General features: G+C 41.9%; 1 long non-coding RNA gene across 3 annotated transcripts in view; it reads right to left on the bottom strand.

Moving 5' to 3' along the window:
• The window catches only part of LOC106030057 (uncharacterized), a 105,018-nt gene that overhangs the window by 56,571 nt on the left and 29,135 nt on the right, over positions 1–19,312 (bottom strand). Inside the window, exons 9-11 of one of the 3 annotated variants that reach the window (XR_010832741.1) lie at positions 18,266–18,346; positions 16,413–16,516; positions 776–1,938 (exon numbers count right to left, since the gene is read on the bottom strand). This is a non-coding gene — a long non-coding RNA (uncharacterized lncRNA). Of the gene's footprint in view, positions 1–775; positions 1,939–2,663; positions 5,099–16,412; positions 16,517–18,265; positions 18,347–19,312 lie in introns of those variants that run through there. The other 2 variants (XR_010832742.1, XR_010832740.1) reach the window with 2 other exon arrangements.

Genomic DNA, 19,312 nt, shown 5'->3' on the forward strand with positions numbered 1-19,312 from the left:
TACACAGCACGTATTCAGCATATTCAGTTGATACACAGAGGAAAGAAATCCCTTCTGGCCCTAAGCTGTGCAGAACAAAAGGGACAGGACAGGATTTTCAGCAAAGTTCAAGGAGCCGGACACCCAAATCTCATTAAAAATGGCTAAGTGACTTCATCTTTTTTAAAAAATACTAGCTGCAATTATTCAAAGAACACATCAGTTAGTATATTTGGATGTCACGATTCTGGTTTATAAAAATAGGAGCCTAAATTAAGCTCCTAAACCCATACTAAGTCATTGAGGTAAGCTTCCTGGTTTGCAAAAGTGCTGAATACCAGCCACTCCCACTGACTCACAGAGTGCACTCAGCACCTTGCTAGAAAATCAGGCTCAAATTAGAGCACTGAGATGAAACTATTAATCAGCAGAGTCTCAAATCAAAAACAGCTCATCAGGGGAAGCAAGGAATAGAAAAGAAGGGGACTACAGGGAAGACTAAAGAGATTGCTTTGCAAAGGCAGCTTGAGTTTGTTCCAGGAGAATTTCCTTCAGAAGTTTGACATTATTAGCATATGTAACATGAAACAGTTCCACAAAAAGCAGTCCTTCGCTTGAGTCTGCTAGGACAACAATAACACCAGTTTCACATAATGCACCAGGCATCCCCAGAGACTTGCACTAAATCATGTTGACAAGAAAATCAAGACAGAAACCATGCAGGAGAGCTTTGAGAAATAAATCAAAAAGGCTAAGCTGATTCTGCACCACAGATCTGTGCATATATAAACCATCTTCCACCAAAATCATCTCAGACTGATGCTATGGCATATAAAAATGTAGAAGGCAGGACAAGGGCAATGAAGAGATTACATGTCATGTAAGGCTATGAAAAATAAATAATCCTCAGCTAGCAGCTCAGGAATTCTGTCCTGACTATGTCCATCTACTATTGCTTCAGCAGTAGCAGGATTGGGCCCCTGTTGTTGAATATAGCATGTTTCTCTGAAATGTTTGAACTACCATGAGTTGATTTTATACCTGCTAGATACAGGTTCTCCCATATTATTTATCTTCTGATGAATATAACAAGTTTTCTTTACATAGATTCAAGTGCTTCCCACTTACATACATTCCTAGATTGCCTTAATATAGTTCTATAAAAAGGTAAATGTTTGGCCTCTTTCCAGAGAGGCATGGCAGCCATAAAGCTCTTCTAACTTGTCCCTTGAGAATTCTCCAGGACAGAGGAGACACAGGACAAATCTACCAGAAGAATCTCTGACACACTGTGTCCTCTTCTCAGCCACCAGCGCTGGGGGCTTACACGCATGTCCCAAAAGTGTCAAAGCTCTGGTGAGCCCTGGGAGACAACTGCACCCTGAGAGCTACGAAAGACAAGAAAATTCAGAACGGCTTCAAGGCTACACTAAATTAGATGGAGGCTTGTCTAGGTTTAACGATAGTGAGTATTATGTCACCACGGTCCTTCCAGTCTTTGGCTTGATCAGTGATTCTGGCCTACATACCTCGGTAGATACGTCTTCCTCTGTAATTATATTTGATACAATCTTGTTTTGACAAATATGCACTCCAAACATATTATTATTTCTCAATATATTTTTCACAACGCTCTACTTGGTCTATTTTGCACCTCTTATTCATTACTTTAGGCAGTTCCCACCCCAGACTCTTTGTACTCCATGTTCCCAAGACGAGAAAGAAATACGGTGACTAAGGGGAAAATGTGTACAAGAAGGTGGTGTGAATAACAAAGATGGGTGTGCTTCCATAAATCAGCAGTCACCATGGTCACAGATGGCCTCCAGCTTCAAGACTACCAGGTGACAGTGATTTGTAGGCAGTGCAGCAAAGAAAGGCCTTGAGGAGGCTTGTGAAGGACAGCTGGGGAGTAGCTGAAGTTCAGTGAAGGAGTCCCTCCCATTGTAAAAAAGGTGCCTGAGCAGAAAAAAGAAGTCAAACAAGGAGATAAATGTCAATGGTACAAAGCAGAGACACAAGAATTTGAGTGTAATTGCATTAAACAGTAGGTGAAATTTTAGCTATGAAAAAGAAATTGCTTCTCTGGCTTTGTTATATGTACCAAAAACTTTTTTGGTTATATGTACCAAAACTTTTTTTGTATTTTTGTAGTAAAATTTGATTTTTGTTTTGTTTTCAGATGTCTGGCTTATCCTATCTTAACAAGCGTGTTGGTTGTTGTCTTTTTTCTTTTTCTTGGAGAAATAATGAACACCCATGTTCTGAAAATTGTAAAAACTTCCACTGGAAGAGTAGTGAAAGCTGTGTATATTAATATATTGTTAAGAAACCAGGTGCATGAGAAATCAATCTGATACAATATAATTTAATACTTGGTACTTGGTACTTAACCAGATAGTATCTTTCACTAATACCACGTTTGGGTATGGGTAGTGCTTACCAAATCCCAGCTAGTAGTTATGTTGCTAGTAAAATCCTTTGGAGCAAGTTTTGTAGACAAAGATAATATCTCTTCCTAAAGTAACTGATACAACTGAGAAAAAACAGACCAGTTTCTGGTAATGTCTGCTTCCTAAGTCTTTGGCAGAAACACTCCATCATTCGCAGTGGATTTACCTTTCCTGACCCTCTGACTCAAACCTTTGACTATGCCATTCAACTCACTACCAATATAACTACAGAGAATAATAATGTCCTGGTTGAGACATAGACATGTTTAGACTACTTATTTTACTTCTGTAATACATGTGTTCACTGAAAAGGTTTGTTCCAAAGGACCTACTGTCTAAGAAGCCAAAATCTGACGTTTCCAATAAGCACCGTTCTAGGACAGATTTCCAAGGCTGGATCCCAGCCCACTGAAGGCCTGCCAGACAGACACCATGCCTTTCATCTGCCTCTGGGAGTGATCAAGAGGGGGGAGCCCCATTCAAGTATCATTGGAAATGTAGCAAACTGTCACCCAATTTCCCTCTGCATCAGTAGAGAAAGGAGGCAAAATCCTATTCACTGATTTCCTTAGATTTCTAGGCAGGTGGAGAGTAATTTCACACCATCCTTACTGCCATGTATTGAGGATAAGAATCCAAGCATAAAACACCACAGCTTTAGGAGCCACTCACTGGCTCATTTCAGCGTAACACTAACCTACAGAACCAGCTTATTCTTTGCAAGACAAAAATTCTGCTTCTGGGCATGTATCTGACTCCTGAAAGTGACGCTTTACAGCTTGAGCAGTGTGCTGCTCTTCAAAGAGAAACTTCAAACAAGCCAACTGTGCTTGAAATATATCCACGGTACATCGTTACCTTAAAAAAATAAAAATCAAAGAAGAGAAAGAGTGCCTCGGTAGAAGTGACCTGGCAAGAAGGACTCTTCCAGTAGCAGGTATCTGACATTGCTAGTTAATGACCAGCTCTGACTTTAGCACTTGTAAGGAGGAAGACGAGTGGGAGGAGGCAGGAGCTCCTTGGGGTTTGCCAACCCACACACTCCTCTCCCACATTCAGGGCGCATTGTACGGAGAAGGAGGTTCCTGCTCCGTTTGGTGTGTCCAAACTCCTGCTGAGTTCGTCACCGATCTGCACAAGGCCCACACACAAGCTGGAACCAGGCCAGAACTGGTAACGCAATCCATGTACCCATGGAGTAAATCTAAATTTTAACTGCTATGTCCCCTCCCTCAGCTATTTTGAGTTTGGGTCAGATGGGAGTTTGGACATGGCTAATACTTTTTCCAGTTGTAGACTACAAGGTGCTACAAAATCCAGGATTCATTTGAGGGCAACTTTCTCTTCCTGGAACCAAAAAGCAGCTAAAGTCACAGCTCGCCAGATCTACAAAATCCTGATCTGAATCTTGCCTAAAGCTTCCACACCTCAAATGCCACCTTCTTGCTCTACCCCCGAGAAAAGAGAGGAAACCAAAGGCATCTAAAACAACAAGAAGCCTTGGCAAACCAGTCCTGTTACTTTATGGAAAGGCCAGGACATAGTTGTGGAGGTTGTGTTTATCCAAAGTGTTGTTTTGTGTTTTTTTTTCATGCCACAAAGTGATCAGAATTTTTGTAAGCTTGCTTTACTTGCATTTAAGAGAAGCTTTTGACATTTCTACTTGACAGAACTATCATGCTTTCGTGTCATATTACTTTTTTTTTTTCTTTTTTTTCTTTTCTTTATTACTACTTGATATTCTGCTAAAAGAGAAACATTTATTAAGGGACTTTATTGGGACTGAAGTAAGGGAAGACTGAGGTTCTGTTGAGACCCTGTGTAGTCAGCACTTGTGTGGTAATCAGAACAACCAAAGACTCTTTGGACCTGGGGGAACGTACATTATTTGCTCCCTTCTGTTTCAGTGAGGGGAGATTTTGCAGGTCCTGGGAGCCTGAAAGTCCAAGTCCATCTATTTTCCCTGCCCCCTTTGCTAACTCACATGGTGTTCATGAACTTAAGTAATAACAACCTCAAGAATCCCAAGGGAAAAGCTCTAACAGTGAGCGCTCACTTTTTCCTCCCTGTAGTAGAAACAGCAATATAGTTGCCAAGTAACTGATAGCGTCTTAATTGCTTTTATATAAATGCCATGTTCCATCTGTTTTCTTTCCCCTTTCTTTTTTTTCTGATTTCCTTCTGTCCCAAAAGCTATGTCTGCTTTCCTCCACTGACTGGTTTCCTTATACCAGCTCTTTCACAGAGCTTCTCTCTGTAACAGCACTTCCTTTATTCTGACAGAAACTACTCTGTATCTACCTGCAGACTCTCCTAAAGGAAATACTCTTGCGCTCTGTTCTGTGTGATTGCCATTCCTGTAAAAATGAGATCTGTGCAATCTGGATGCATTCACATTTCTGACAAACATTTTCTACATTCTCTTCCTGTTGCGTCCAGGCATCCATGAAGCACTCGGCACAGAGGGGCTGCTTTTCTCTTTTCCTTTTTTTTTTTTTTTTTTAACATCATCAGAGAGCTCTTTTTGCTTTAGAAGGAGAGGGTAATAGGTTCCACATGGTGCAGGGTCAAGCACACAAGGTGCGAGTGATCTGTCACACGTAGGCTTCTCTTTGTGTTCTGTTATCAGATCTTTCTCTTTCAGAAGTTGTCAGTGCTGTAGATCCCTGTTATCCAAATACAAAACAGGGGTACTTAGCTCTGCACCTCAAAACTCAAGGTCACTGCAGTGTTCCAAATATCTCCACATAATCATGAAATCCCAGGTAATCTAAGATTCTATTAATTATTCTTGAAGAGACAGATGAAACTTGTCCAAGGACAGTCAGCAAGCAGCAGTGCTACAAGTATTTCCTGACCTCTGATCCCAAACCTCAAACTGTGCAGGCTCTGGTGAGCCCGAGCTAGAGCTCAGCAAACACAGGCAAAGCATATACTGTAACCACATGTGCTCATAGTTTTATTTTGCAAAAATCATTGCACATAGCGGGCTCTTTTTCTACGACTGTGTACTGGGATAATTTGATGGCTGTAGTTTCCAAAAATCAGTGTTGGTGAGTGAGTTGTTGTAACACTCACAGCCTTCTCCGAAGTATTAAAATGAGAAATGTTTATTTAAAACTGACACTCTGAATGCACAAATCAAGTATCTTGGTGTCATAACTGTCAAATAAATTAAATGTGGTGAGGTAGAAACATGTCCCGTAGCATTATTTACATGACATTAGGAATGCACTAGCATGGAAATTAAAAACAGAGCTGTGCTGGGGAAGGAGAAGCAATAAAAGAAAAAGAAGAGCAGCAAATGCAAGGAGTAAAGATTAAATGACTGCTGATTGCAGGTGCCCAGTTTGAATTTTCTTGGACTTGTATGCCTTTCCTCACAAATGTTGAGTGTCTGCAGTGTGCAGAATTTTTGAAAATAGTTAAATTATATGTGTTCTAATTTTAAAATATCAGGGATGAGGATTTGTCCAAATGTTAGCTTTCTCCCCCTGCCCCTCTCTTCCACCCCAACATCAGTGAAGTCATCTTCAGCATTTTTTCTCAATTTATTTAGTGTCCCTGACAAAGGGGGATGAGTTAGCTGGATCTCAACTACATTTTGGCCTGCCTGGTTTTGTAACTAGAGAGATTTAAAGCAAACCAAGGATGGGTTCAGCACAGGTAACATGGAACAGGGAAATGAAACTGATCTGCCACCGCCTTTTGGGTGACAACAGAAAAGGCCCTTCCCTGACTCAACTTCCCCCTCTGCAACATGCTGGTAAGATTTACCCCTCCTTTGTAATGCTGGGGCAGACACTTCTTTTTTCCTTCCCCTCACCCTTCTGTGAATTGAGGCAGATCTCATGCACTGTTCTGCTCACAGATTCTTCTGTTTCAAGGTAGGTGCTAAAATGTTCTTCAGGAAATAATTTCTGTTCAGTAGCAACTCTGCTGAAGGCAGCAATAAGAGCCCTAGCTGGTGGTGCCAGAGTGCAGGGTCGCCCTGTCACAGCCTTCAGGTCACATCACACAAAGCTGCAGCTTAAGGGGAATATTGAAGCTTCCCCAGAAATGCCATTTGATAAGAAAGCAGAGCACATGTCTCATAGTACCATCTCTCAGCCAGTGCTGAGAAGCTAGAAAGCTCCAGCGCTAGCCTATTTTCATCATCTCAGGTTTAAAATTAATTTTGAAGTCAAATATCAAAGGCAAAATCCCCCAGCCTATTGCCACACATGCCTATCTCCTAGATGCACACCTTGTTTTCACTCAGGTAATTCCTATATAAAGACTACAAGTCTTTCAAATAAAATGGGAATGGGAAAGATAAATATCTAAAATAAAATCTTGTTTCAGGGGAAGAGGTTTGTTACACACATGCTTTTGTATTCCAAACACCACCTAAAGACCAGACTTTACAGATTAAAAACTGTGTTAGCTGTCATATCTCAAACATGGCTTCTCATGGCAAGAACAAGCCTCCTAAAATAATTGCCACAAAGAGCAGATCGAGCACAAATCTGTTTGCTTTGTGGTGAGCCATACTTAGTACAGAACCTAGCAAGAAACCTTGCTCTCCAACTGCTGCTTACGGAGAGGAAAAAAAAAAAAAAAAAAGCAAGCATTTTGCAAGCTTGCATTTGTTAAAATTTTCCGTGAATTTCACAAGCTGAATGAGAGCAGCAGTATTTGAACGAACACTGGCATGATATTTCAGAACTGGCAGAGGAAAGAAACTTGACTCACACGTCAGTGCATCGCTGAAGTGATGCTAGTGCTGCAGCATCAGCTGTGGAGGGAGATGAAGGTTAGAACGCATCGAACTGGTCAGTACTGGTCTGTCAAAGCCACGGTTTACCCCTTGTGAATGTGTCTTGCACCTACGCAAGGGGCTACTAGGTGACTGCTTAGCATGAGTTAGTGCTCCAGCTAACACAGCTGCCACAGGCAGCACATTTCTCTTAGTCACAAACTTCGTAGCCCAGTCTTCCAGAGAAAAGGAACCAAATCTTCAGAGAGCGTAAGTCAGCTCCAGCCCATGTAAAGCTGTGCTGTTTATAGAGCCTCTGGGTATCTGTCCCCACATAAGCTCTGACTGTCGTTACTGCTGAGTCGCATAGATGGCATGAAGTTTCCCACTACACCTTCTATAATTTTGCCAACGAGCATATCCAGTCTCAGCTTAAAATCATCCAAGGCTTTCAACACAGAAAATCACCACAGGGTGAGATGTCTGACACCTCTTCGTCAATGCTAGCAAAGTTTCTTTTATGGGAGTTCCAGAAACCAAATCTCTTCCTCTTGCAGAATGCCCCAGGAGGCTGCAGAGAATGGCTTTCCCCAACAGAGATGACCCTGGGTCTGCTGAACAGTGATAAGAGTTCAAACCACCGGCAATCTTTCCTGTGTTGCCCTAAGCAACACTGCTATCAAAATAAGGCTAGATATCATGATGATAAGAACACCTGGAGTCCTAGTCAGGCTATTCAAAAAGAGGAACACAGCTTTCTATTTTGCTAGCACAGATACAGCCCAAATAAAACGTTCAGCACTAATACCTGCCTTTCTTTCGAGCAGGCTGTGCTGGGAGCTTGGCCATGCTGTTGCTATGCGCTTCTGTGGCTGTATCAGCCAAACATCCCCTCACTGTGTTTAAGCTGACTGGTTTGGGTAATGGGGCAGTCAATGATCTGTAGCAACCCCACCTGCTCCCTCACCCCCCCAGTAATGAAGGATCTCAGAGATAAACTAGGAGGAGAGGTGACTCACTGCGGTCCTCCCACCACCATGTACCTTAGCTTATTGTTGTCACAGACTTGCAGTCTGGCTTTAGGCAAGTCCCTTTACGCCATGCTCATTTCCCTTGCAGTTCATAGGACAAAAGGTGGGATGACACTTACTGTCCTGCAGACCTTCACGCTGGGCCGGGCCTAGCACAGCATCTCTCAGATGAAGCTACCAGGAACACTGTGCAAGGCCAGCACAGATCCAAGTAACTCCTAGCGCAGCCTCCAGGACTCCATCCACCATGGACTTTCCATAGCTACGTGTGCTGTCACAGCGAAAGTCTGTTTGGAAGCCTCTCATCTAGCATGTGTTGATCAGCTTTACAAAGTGCTTCATATCAGAAGCTTACAGGAATTAAATACTAGGAAATGTGTGGGCATCGTATTGCTGTTTACTACCACAGTAATTACGTGGCTTGCACTGTGATTTTACTGCTATTTTCCAGGCAAACTATCAGGGAACATGAAGGAATTTTCTATGCTTAAGTAAATATTCTGTTCATGGAACAAGATGACCTCCAGCAGGGAAGGCAACTACTGCAATTCTGGCTGGGACGGATGCCACAGTGTTTTATTTTATTAAAAGGAACAGAAACTTGTTGATAAAATTCTTATCCACATGACCTGTTATTCAAGGACTCAGTAAAATGTTAGATGTTCAAAACCCACAGTAAAATTACAGCACTTAGAACACACCATTTCGGTTGTTCTGACCAGTCTTCTAGAATCTGTGGATTTGTTCAAAAGTTTTGCACTATGGATAAACCTTCTATTTTCATTATAGTTACACTTATCCTAAAATCAAGCCACTGCTAAGCATTTCTAATCCCAAAGACCTGTACCCAAAGAGCAAGGATGACAGGGTACTGCCGGGGGCTTCTCATATCTAACAAGCCAGCATGGCCTCTCGAAGAAACAGCAACTGCCTCTGCATTTCATTTCTGCCAGTAATCTCTCTAATGCTTTGTGAAACAGACCTAGTCAATACAATTTATTTTTAATAAAGAAGAGATCACCGGGACTGATGGAAGGAGAGACCAAGGTGAAATACCCATGTAGTAGGCATGGTTAGCTACCTACATCACCATTAGGAATAAGATATCCACATAAGATATGAGAAAGCAAAGGCAGTACATTAAGCTATGGAAAGAGACTTTACAGTTAGAAATACAGTTTGAGAAAGAGGATATAATTTCATATAGTGCTCTACCCAGAAGGATGAATCCTTTCTGGGGACAGCAGAGCATTACTGTCAGAGATGGTACTACTTACAAGGCCCTGAAACCTCATGGTTACAGATTAACTATGCTAATTATAGACAACTGCAAGCCACTTATGTAGTGCCTAATGGGCTGCACAGGACTATACACTGAAATCCGTGAAAGGCAAACATCAAAAAAGGTATTCTGACACCACTTCTCGGAAATCAGCTGTTCTGCACCAAGGGTTATCTTTGAAAGACCCAATTCTGAAGCTGTTACAGCTGCCTTATGTCTGACACTAAGCAGGCTTAAATGCTACTGAATCCACTCAGCGGGGGACTTCTCCTGTGGGAGGGAATCCTTCTGCAGCATGGGACAATTGCAGCTGTTCCTTCCTCGGCTCCTCCTGTCAGAAATGCAGCTGGGAAAGTCAGCAAAGCCTGGACAGCAACAATTCCTCTGTTCTCAGCAACAGTCCAGATAACTTTTAGAGCAAGGTACAAAGGGACAAATTTTTGTTGGGACAATTTTAGCACATAGTTTGCCACAAAACAGTGAAACCACTTTTTTCATTGCGACCCTAGCCTTCTCTTCTGCCCTATTCCCATCTGCATTTAGCACTTAATTACATTTGAGAAAACAGCCCTGTAGCATACAGGTCTTTCAGAGAGCTGGTGTCCAATTAATTCAGAACCTCGCTAGATAACATCTGCTCACAGGTTCGCAGTGTCTGGCACAGAGCTCAACTACCATTTCAAATGCATACACCAACATCTTCTACAGAAGGGAAGAAGAACTTGATTAGAACTCATATTATTTTTTTTTCTAAAGTTGAAAGGTCCATTTCAAACACTGTAGATATGCCTATACAAAGAGGAGCCCTGTTAGCTTACACTGCATAACTGTCACTCCAAACAAAAAGGGTTACCCTATATCTATTGATTAGTCAAAGTGATAGGCAGGGGATTTTGGTAATGTTTTCAAAGATGCTTTTACAGCACTAGGGAATGCACTGCAGCCTTCTGTACTCCTTATCTTCTGCCCATCACTCTAATGTAAATATTCATCACACTCCCTCAACTGAGGCAGGTTGTAAAGTTTTGCTCAACTTGAGTTTACTTAGTTCTCTTGACTTGGATCCAATTTCTGGGAAAGTCTTGGAGTAGTCAGACACCAATTCAAGAAGGGCACTTGAGAACATCCTTAAGTCTCATTAAAGTCAATAGACCTAAGCATCTGGGCTGTTACATCCTTGCTTATCAGCATTCATTCGAGGAACTATATAAGCAAGGCATTTAGGGACATCAGACTTTCTGTTATAGCCTAAAGTTGTGCTCCTTAAGCACACAACTAGGAGTCTAGCAAAATTATAGTTCTCAGACAGCTAAATTCGATTATTCTGAACTCCGTTACTTTGCAAATTAGGGTTGCTGGTATCCATCAGTCTAGTTTAGACAGCTCTCAAGTGGTAATTTTCTCTCTACCTTCCTCTCACACATTTCTGCACTACGGAAATAGCCATGTATAGGAGATTCTGCCAAGAGTGCAAGCAAAACACTAAACAGGACAAGATACATAAGAACAAGAAAATTCAAGCATTTTATTTAAAAAAAAAAAAAAAGAAAAAAAGAAGTGTTTTCAGCTAAGGTATCAATCAGCCCTTCTTTGACTTAATCAGCCTTTCCCTGGCCACAGCAGTCACACTCCAACAGATCTAAGGCAACATATGGGGAAAAGAGACCAAATCCACTTGTAAGGGAATTCCAGCAGTCTGTGATATCATTCTAGGTGTGAATTAGCCTAAGCAGTTTATCTTCTAGTCATTTTCAAACTCCTGTGCCAACCCATACTTTTCCAAAGGCAAAAAACTGCCTGCCAAATCTTATCTTGTAGTTAAGCACAGTGCTACATCTTGAAAACCCATTTTGGGAGAAGGGCTGGGCTTGGAGATGATAAACAGGATAGGAGAGTTCAATGCTATGTGACCGCTCCTCAGTTCCTTCCAAAAATAAACTACTATAACCCTTAAAACAAACCTTGACCATGCAAGATATTGAAGCCCTTAGCTCAAGCACTCTTTGTACATGACAGGAGGAGATGTTATCAGGAGCAGGCCAGCCAACAGAAACAACTGCTAAAGCAAAATCCTATTGTGACCAGTGCATTGTTTCTGAACACCCAGCAAGAACCAGTGGGTGTCCCTCGCTGGAACGGAACGACCCGGTGTAACAGCAAGAAGCTTTGCAAATATCATTAACTACCATTCAAAACAACAAGACACTGAAAAAACGCAATGTGAGGGCTCACATATGCTTTGTCACTTCTCTGCCATTCCCCCTGCCTACGCACAGCCGCCGTCCCAAACAATAAAAGGGAAGGAGGCTGCTGTGCAGTGAGTGGAAGGGGACACAGTACGGCAGGACCTCCTGGAGCCAGGCTCAGAGAGAACTGCAAGCTGCTGCAAAGTGCGCAGCAGGAACCTGCCATCTGACTGAAGTTCTGGCTACGCTACAGTACCAGGCAGCAAGGGCACCCAAGGACATTTACCATGCCTTGCACAGATGATCTGCGGTTGGAATAACACCGCCTCCTTATGCAGCTGAGCACACTTTGGCCCATGCAGGTGGGTTAATGCCCTGTGGAAAGCCATCCAGGCCTTTTGGAGATGAGTAACTGTTTCCTCACCAGAGGAGGAAAGGGTACTGGAGACTCACAAGAGTCAGATTTGGTGAATGGTCTTGGGCACACCATCCACACAAGAGCCTTTATTCAAAGCGTATGAAAAAGTCAGACAGAGGACAAGCAGGAATTATGTTGTTATAGGTCATACAGCCAGAACAAGAAGAGGTATAAAACAAGAAAAGTAGCTAGTAGGAGAATGTAAGAAGATACGAGACAGAGCGGTCCCACCCGATGATGTGCTGCCAGTATTTTAAAATAACAGCTCCCAGCAGCATCTCCCCATCATGTGACGGATCCCACACAGCAGGAGTGGCCGTGCTGCAGGGAGAAGTGCTGGGTGGGTCAAGGAATCTGTTTGCTCTTCTCTTGTTTCTCCCCATTTAAGCAGCGTTTTCATAAACACAACCAAGGAGGGAGGTGGCTCCACTTGGCAGACAGGTTCCTCCTGAGTAAATAGGCTGCAAGTGTTTATTCTCCGTTCTTGAAAGCTGGAGTGAGCACACTCAATAGCTGTGCACAGTGCTCAGCAGGCATAACCGAAAGCAGTGCTGAAGGCTTTGTGAAGGGAATGAGATTGATCTTTCCCTCAATATTCCTCCTTTCCCTTCCCCAAATACCTGCTCTTCAAGTATAAGGGGATGCATTTTAAAAGCAATGTAGTTTTACTCCCCAAAATTGCTTGCATGAACCTCAAAAAGAGATGACTGAGTAATAACCAGAAAACTCAATGTGACCTCTTCCACCAGTGCTGGTTCCTGAAATTTCAGTGACTATCCTCCCGATGCACAGTCATCCCGAACCTCACAGACTGACACATTTACAGCATGGGATAAGAAGGCCTGAGACTGTTTTCCCACAAGCCCCCCTCCTGTTAGGCTCTCATTTGTTTCCTGAGCACTTTTTAGGTCCTCAAAACAGAAGAGATGTAAAAAACACTGCAGTGCAGCACAGCTCACCCCCCTGCTCACTCGGAGATGCAGTGTGGGAGGAACTTGCTCTTAAATCACCCATTTCAGTCCTTTTCCCCCACACACATACAGATGACGCTTAATTATAAATGACATATTTCTGCTGCAAGGATTGCTTCATGTATTTCAGCCACCAAATGCTAAAAAATCCAAATCTTTAGTCCCAAACCAGGTTCCCAAAAATCTAAGCTTGCCAGCTCATTTTATGCTGGGTAAGAGGGAGACAAATGAATCTACCTTACATACTTCTGTCTTTTCACACTTAATAGGCAGGTGTTGGATCGTCCTCCAGGGAAGGGTCCTATCAAGGCTGAGACACTGAGGTATTGCAAAGCAGCTTACATGGAGGCTGCTTATGATTTATGCACTATATGATTAGCCAGAATCAGTCCCTAGGGTTCAGCTTGCAGATACTAGTTTGCCATAGACAGAAATAGTAAGTGATCTAAGCAAGTATTTTGCTATTTAATATATAGTCTAATTAAGAGATTATTAAATATTCAGGAAGTAACATAAGGTCCATGCCCTGTAAGAGATTTCTCGTAACATGAGAAAATCACTTTTGTATAGGTTTAGAGTGATTAACGAGAGGAAACCAGCATTAGAAAAATAAATAAATAAGCACCAGAAACATGCAGGAATGTTGGCAAAGAAATAAAGAGGCCCACCAGCAAATAAAAGCAGCACTGTGATCTGAGCTGAAAATAGTTCCCCAAGTAAATTTATCATCTTTGGTACATTTAGTAAATCCATGTGCATGGTGTTTGGGAAATGGCACAGAGCACTGAAGATGTTAAAGTACCGGTAAGGGAAGGTCTGTGTCACCACTAGTCATTTAAAAGGGTCAGGTTCTTCACCCCAGGGTGAAACAAAGGTAATCTTGTTTCAGAGAAAGCAAGACAAAAAAGGATTTGTGCTCTCTGCAGGACTGATGTTCAAGGCAAGGAAAACATAGTGACAGCAGGCAAAGTCCTTACTCCCAGTAGTTTAAACATAATCTGCACTAATAGGCTGAACTTGTCCAAAGGGTCTGAGTGAGGATCAGAGCCAGAATCCGCAGCATGAGAGAGCTAAAAGTCAGCTTCAGCATTTTTGCCACAGCATCCAACCTGATCCCACGAGATCTGGGGAAAGGACCCCCCTCCATCATGTGCTGCACCCTCTCCATAATGTGTCCAAGCACAACCACAGAGCAACCTGAGCTGCCTTGCACAGCCAGTTTCCCCAGTGCCCCAGCTCACATCAGTCACGACATTCCTTGTTTGATGGTTCTGAGCCCTCTGCTCTGTGTTTTGGATACAAACCATTATTGGTAGCTGGAGGCCAAGACTCCCAGAGTGCATGTAAGTCGCACAAAAACACAGGCAGGCTCCAAAAGGTGCATTAAGCTCCTACTCTTCAAACTGCAGAACATCTGTCTCTGGAGGCAGCAGGCTAGTAGCTGGGGATAAACCACAAAGCTGAACGAGAATATTAACGTGTGGTTTCCCATGGCTAGCATCAACTTAGGCAAAGAAAAAGTGCCAGAGCCAAGCCATAACCGTGATGATTCGGCCTGTCAGGGACCACCTGCTGGCACTCCCAAACCTGGTAACAGCGATGCTTTCCACAGGGCCCGTGCTCTGCCACTGTGATTCAAGAACAGCACTCACTCCCTGCTCAGGAGGAGGAGGAGGAGGCCACTATTTGAGGACTAGAGGGAAAGCATGATATAAAGATGTCAAGCTACATAAAGCTCACTCCATTCTAGGCACATTTTGCAGCCATTCATTTATTCACAGCATTAAGAGCTTACATACCATTTCTAGTTTAAAATTGCTGACCTCTGCTTACCACCACTATCTGTCTGTGCTTTAGTCTGAGCTATCTAGATTGCATTGCCATGGTGAGATATTTCACTCTGCCAACCTCAGCTAAAAACCATGAACTCCAAGCATATTTTATTTTTTAAATTGCACCAGATTCGTACTAACTGTAGAAATTCTCAGTTTTACTGAGAAAACTATATTCAGTTCATTGAATTTCTGAATGGCAGTTACTAGGATCCTGAACAGATAGCTGAAGAACAACCTTTTTTATTATTATTATTTTTAAAATAAGGAGGTAACTTCAGCTGCATGAGCTAGACAGAAACTAAAATCTGTCTTATTTCAGAGGTTCCACCTTGAGAATTCCCCTGCAGGATATGGCCTGGCTACAAACAGGATCAATTCAGAGCCCGATAACAACAATGGATTAGAAAACATTACTGACTGAAAATCCCATGCACAGGATAGTGTTATAGTTGTGTAGGTTTCTTTGCTTGTTTTAAACCCAGTTACCTCATCTAGTCATCATCTGCCTTTCAAAATGCCTCAAGCTTTTCAATCCTCAATTGTTTCTTCATCACACCAAAAAGAGTTTTTCAATTACTTTGTACTTTTTTTTTTTTAAATAAAATTTAGCTCTGGTCAGCTTAGAAGCTTTTTCTGAAGTGGAGCTTAACACAATTTCACATGAGCTGCCAGATCTTATGAACTCACCAAGGACAAAATGTTTAATATAATTTACTTCTTGAGAGACAATCCTGTGGTACATGGTGATTATCATGGCTTACCAGACAAAAGCAACCTGATAATCTAAGGTGCTTTATATTTAGGATTTTATTCAAGTCGCTTTTTAAACGTTTCAAATGCTCAGAAACACATTTAGCAGGAAAAGGAATTGCCACTTGCAAAATTACAGATGACAAGAAAAAAATTTAATCTACTACATCGTGCAATTACTACAAGACAGCAGTTGAAAATTCATGTCAGTAGCAGTGACTGAACATCTTTTGCAAATAAAAGATAACATCAAAAATGGCCAATATTTTACCCTTTTTACAGATAATGATACAGTGACTGCTACTGCTGAGCCGATCTGAGCAGCATATCGTAGATAATGAGGCCAATCTCCATGTTACCAGAATCTCAGTGTTACCTCACATTAGAAGTAGAGGAATGAGTAAGCATAGTAATGTAGTCATGTATTTTTAAAACACACACTTTAAGTGTTCCCTGAGTCTAGCACTCCTTAAGGCAGTAATCCCTGCAGGGACTACTCTGACAGTTACTCCGTGCATGGATGTTACTAGGCAACATTCACATCATTTTAAGCAATTGGCCATGCTTGTGTAAGGCCAAGAAAGGAAGGGTGATGCTGCACAACTGCGGGCAGAGCTGGATCCGGACACTTTGAATACAATGGAGCAGCCCAGCAATGTAACTGTAAAGAGCTGTGTGGCTGCCAGTTTGTGTATATTAGGTTGTACTACAGGAAGCATACAATTCTTTCAGTCTCTAACACGTTTACTCTGGCAAAATTTAAACTTACTTGCACAAAGAAGGTGACTGAACTTCACTGGCCTTGTATCTTGTGAATTTTTCTTTTCTGCACTGCGTACAACATGTCCCTCTTTTTAGGCTTCTTTTTCATAGCTGCAAAGAAGAGCAAGCAAATGAGGTTCTGGGAAAATCAATGAAGGAGGTAAATATTTTTCCGAGAGCTTTTGCATCACTCTTGGGCACAGATATTTTATGACCAAATAAAGTAAGAGGTCTGTTCTCATTAAGATTCAGTTTTGGAGAATGTAAGAGCAATTTTTACAGTCAGGAAGCAACCTGATGACAAAGTAGCAGTAAGCTTGTAATGCTACTGTTAGAGGCACTTTATGTGAAAAGCATGGACAGCACAAAAAGGTTTTATAGCAAATTGTAAGTGCAGGGGATCCAGTGACCTCAGCAGGCCCATATCCCCTTATATTTGCAACACTTGTCCCAACCAGATGTTCCAGGCCTGTGTCTAGCTATAGCATTTGCAGCGTTTTCTTAATGAAGTCCAGCATTAGACTGTACTTCCATTATTCTATAAAGGAACCTGTTTCATTCAGTGAATCTATTTCTGTAAAGTGATCAAGTGCATTGGGAAGATGTAGAGTATAGATCTATTTGCAAAGTTGTTGTGGTTCAGATTTTTGAGTGTGCTCTGCTGTGAAGTCATGGTTCTAATTAATTTTGCAAAACATGCTTGAAAACTGATGTAAGCAATTGCTTATAACAGAAGTCTCCAAAAAACATTTATGAAACCGTTAAAAAAATAGGAACACTGAGTTTAGAAGTGTGCTCCTTATTCATTATTTGAGCTCCTAGTAGCATGAATAAATTGACGGTTTTAAGGCAGCCAATTCGAGGCTGTTTTACATCAGTCATCCACCATTTTTTTTTTCATTCTGCTAACCTACATGGTACCCATTTGTGGCTCACTACATGACTCAAACCACAGTGAGTACACAAAATCATGCACAAGTGCTCATGCAAGCACATTCTGCAATTATTTCATTCTTCTTTTCCCAGGAAAGTTCTTGTGAGCAAAAGACTGCACGGATAAACACCAATAAACAGTAAGTACAGTAACATTCAAGGCTTTTCAGCTCATTTTTTGTTTGTTTGTTGGTCTGTTTGTGCCATCCTTTACTCTTGCAGAAAAGTTGTGGCATTTTCCTATTTCTGCCATGCATGTGTTTATATCTTGTGCTAACAGAAGTGGTATCAGTTGCACAAAGTCATGCACTAGTGCAAGCTGGAAGGCAGCTGGGCTGTGTCAGAGCCTAAGCTGGCAATCTTTGCAGCTCTTCTGATCCAGTTTTGGAATGACTAACACCAACCAAGGATCCTGCCCTTTACACGCTGTCAAAAGGGGAGGACTGTGGAAAGTGATTCCCACGGGATCAGGTTTTGTGTACATCTCCTGCCATTTTTTTTTATCTGCAGTTTTCCATTAGTCTAGTTCATAATTTTACGAAATGTCACTCCAATTATCTTTGGTTTTGCAATTATGTAATTCCATTCCCCTTCCCACCCCAACTCCACTACTACTAAGGATTCAAGTATAAAGTCTAGAAACAGTTGTAGGTTTCTGGGCACTACAGAACTGTATTCCCTTCTGTGGCACAGTAACCAGCTGGGCTGTCAATTAAACAGATCGGGGAAAAAAATAAAAAAGAAAGAGAGAGAAACCCAACTGCAGACAAATGAAAGGTTCTAAATCTTCTCCTGTTGACACAGCAGAACTACAGCACAACACAAACTTGTCCAGGCTTGCTAGCTCCAGTAGCACTGGATGCTTAATACCCACTATTACTGCTGTGCAGATTATCAGATCCATGAAAATAGTAGGACGCAACGTACTAAAAGAATATCTGTCACAACTCTTCCATACAGTAAAAGTCAATGTCCCATTCCTGCAAACTGTAGGTCTTCTGCAGGGCCCTATAAAGAAAAAAAAAAGACTCAATTGCATTGATTGTTTCTATACTGGAGCCTGATTTTTTTTCTGGGCTCATGTCCTAGGTGGAACTATGGCATAACAGACTGATATCTCCTTCTACCGTAACCGTTAACTACAGCTTCAATGATTTTTATCTTTCTTTTTTTTTTTTTACAAAGTCATTATTAAATTATTACTTGCTATAGTTTCATTCACTTAGTTTTCACTTTGTTTCCACAGCTCCCAGATAGGTGAAATGCCAAGCACCTCCAAATCAGAGCCTATTCCTGTGTTGTAAGAGGAGTGTTACTCAGGACACACAGAAGTCTCTTTAGAGCCTAACAGCATGTCAGGTTTATCATAGAGACAGTCCTAAACTTATGGATGTCTGCTCACAGAGTGCCTAAAAGAGGGCATCTTCTTAGGCTGGGACTTCTGAACTACATCAGTGACTATTATTTCTGAGCCAATCTGAGCAGCAAGCACACACACAACCCTAGTGAAGCTACCAAGTACGCTAAAATCTCACCTCCAGAATAGGAGTTTTTAGGATTTCAGCCCCTTTAAGCAAACAAATCATGTTCCAAACCTTCTGACCTAGCCATCCAACGTTTTTAATCCATCATCTTTGAAGAAACAAAGAAGGTAAGACTAACGAAGTCAAGATGAGAGTCCTACATGATATTCACAAGGGCTACAAAACTGAATTCTAGATTGAAAAGAATTGGCAACCACTTCATGCCAAATTAATCACTAGCACAAGCAGATGTAATTTCCAAATTTATGCCAACTTGCAGCCACTTATTCTGAGAACGTGACCTTTCTCGTTCCTGCTTCCCCCTGCCCCCCAGCCCCCTCTTGGTTTTGGCACACAGCCCAAGACTGCATGCACCAGTTATGCAGTTATAATACTCCAGTCTTAGTTTCCTGTAAGTGGTAAGGACAGCCAAAATGCACATCACAGGGCC

Source organism: Anser cygnoides, chromosome 7, assembly GCF_040182565.1.
Source record: "Anser cygnoides isolate HZ-2024a breed goose chromosome 7, Taihu_goose_T2T_genome, whole genome shotgun sequence".
Classification (NCBI taxonomy): Eukaryota; Metazoa; Chordata; class Aves; order Anseriformes; family Anatidae; genus Anser; species Anser cygnoides.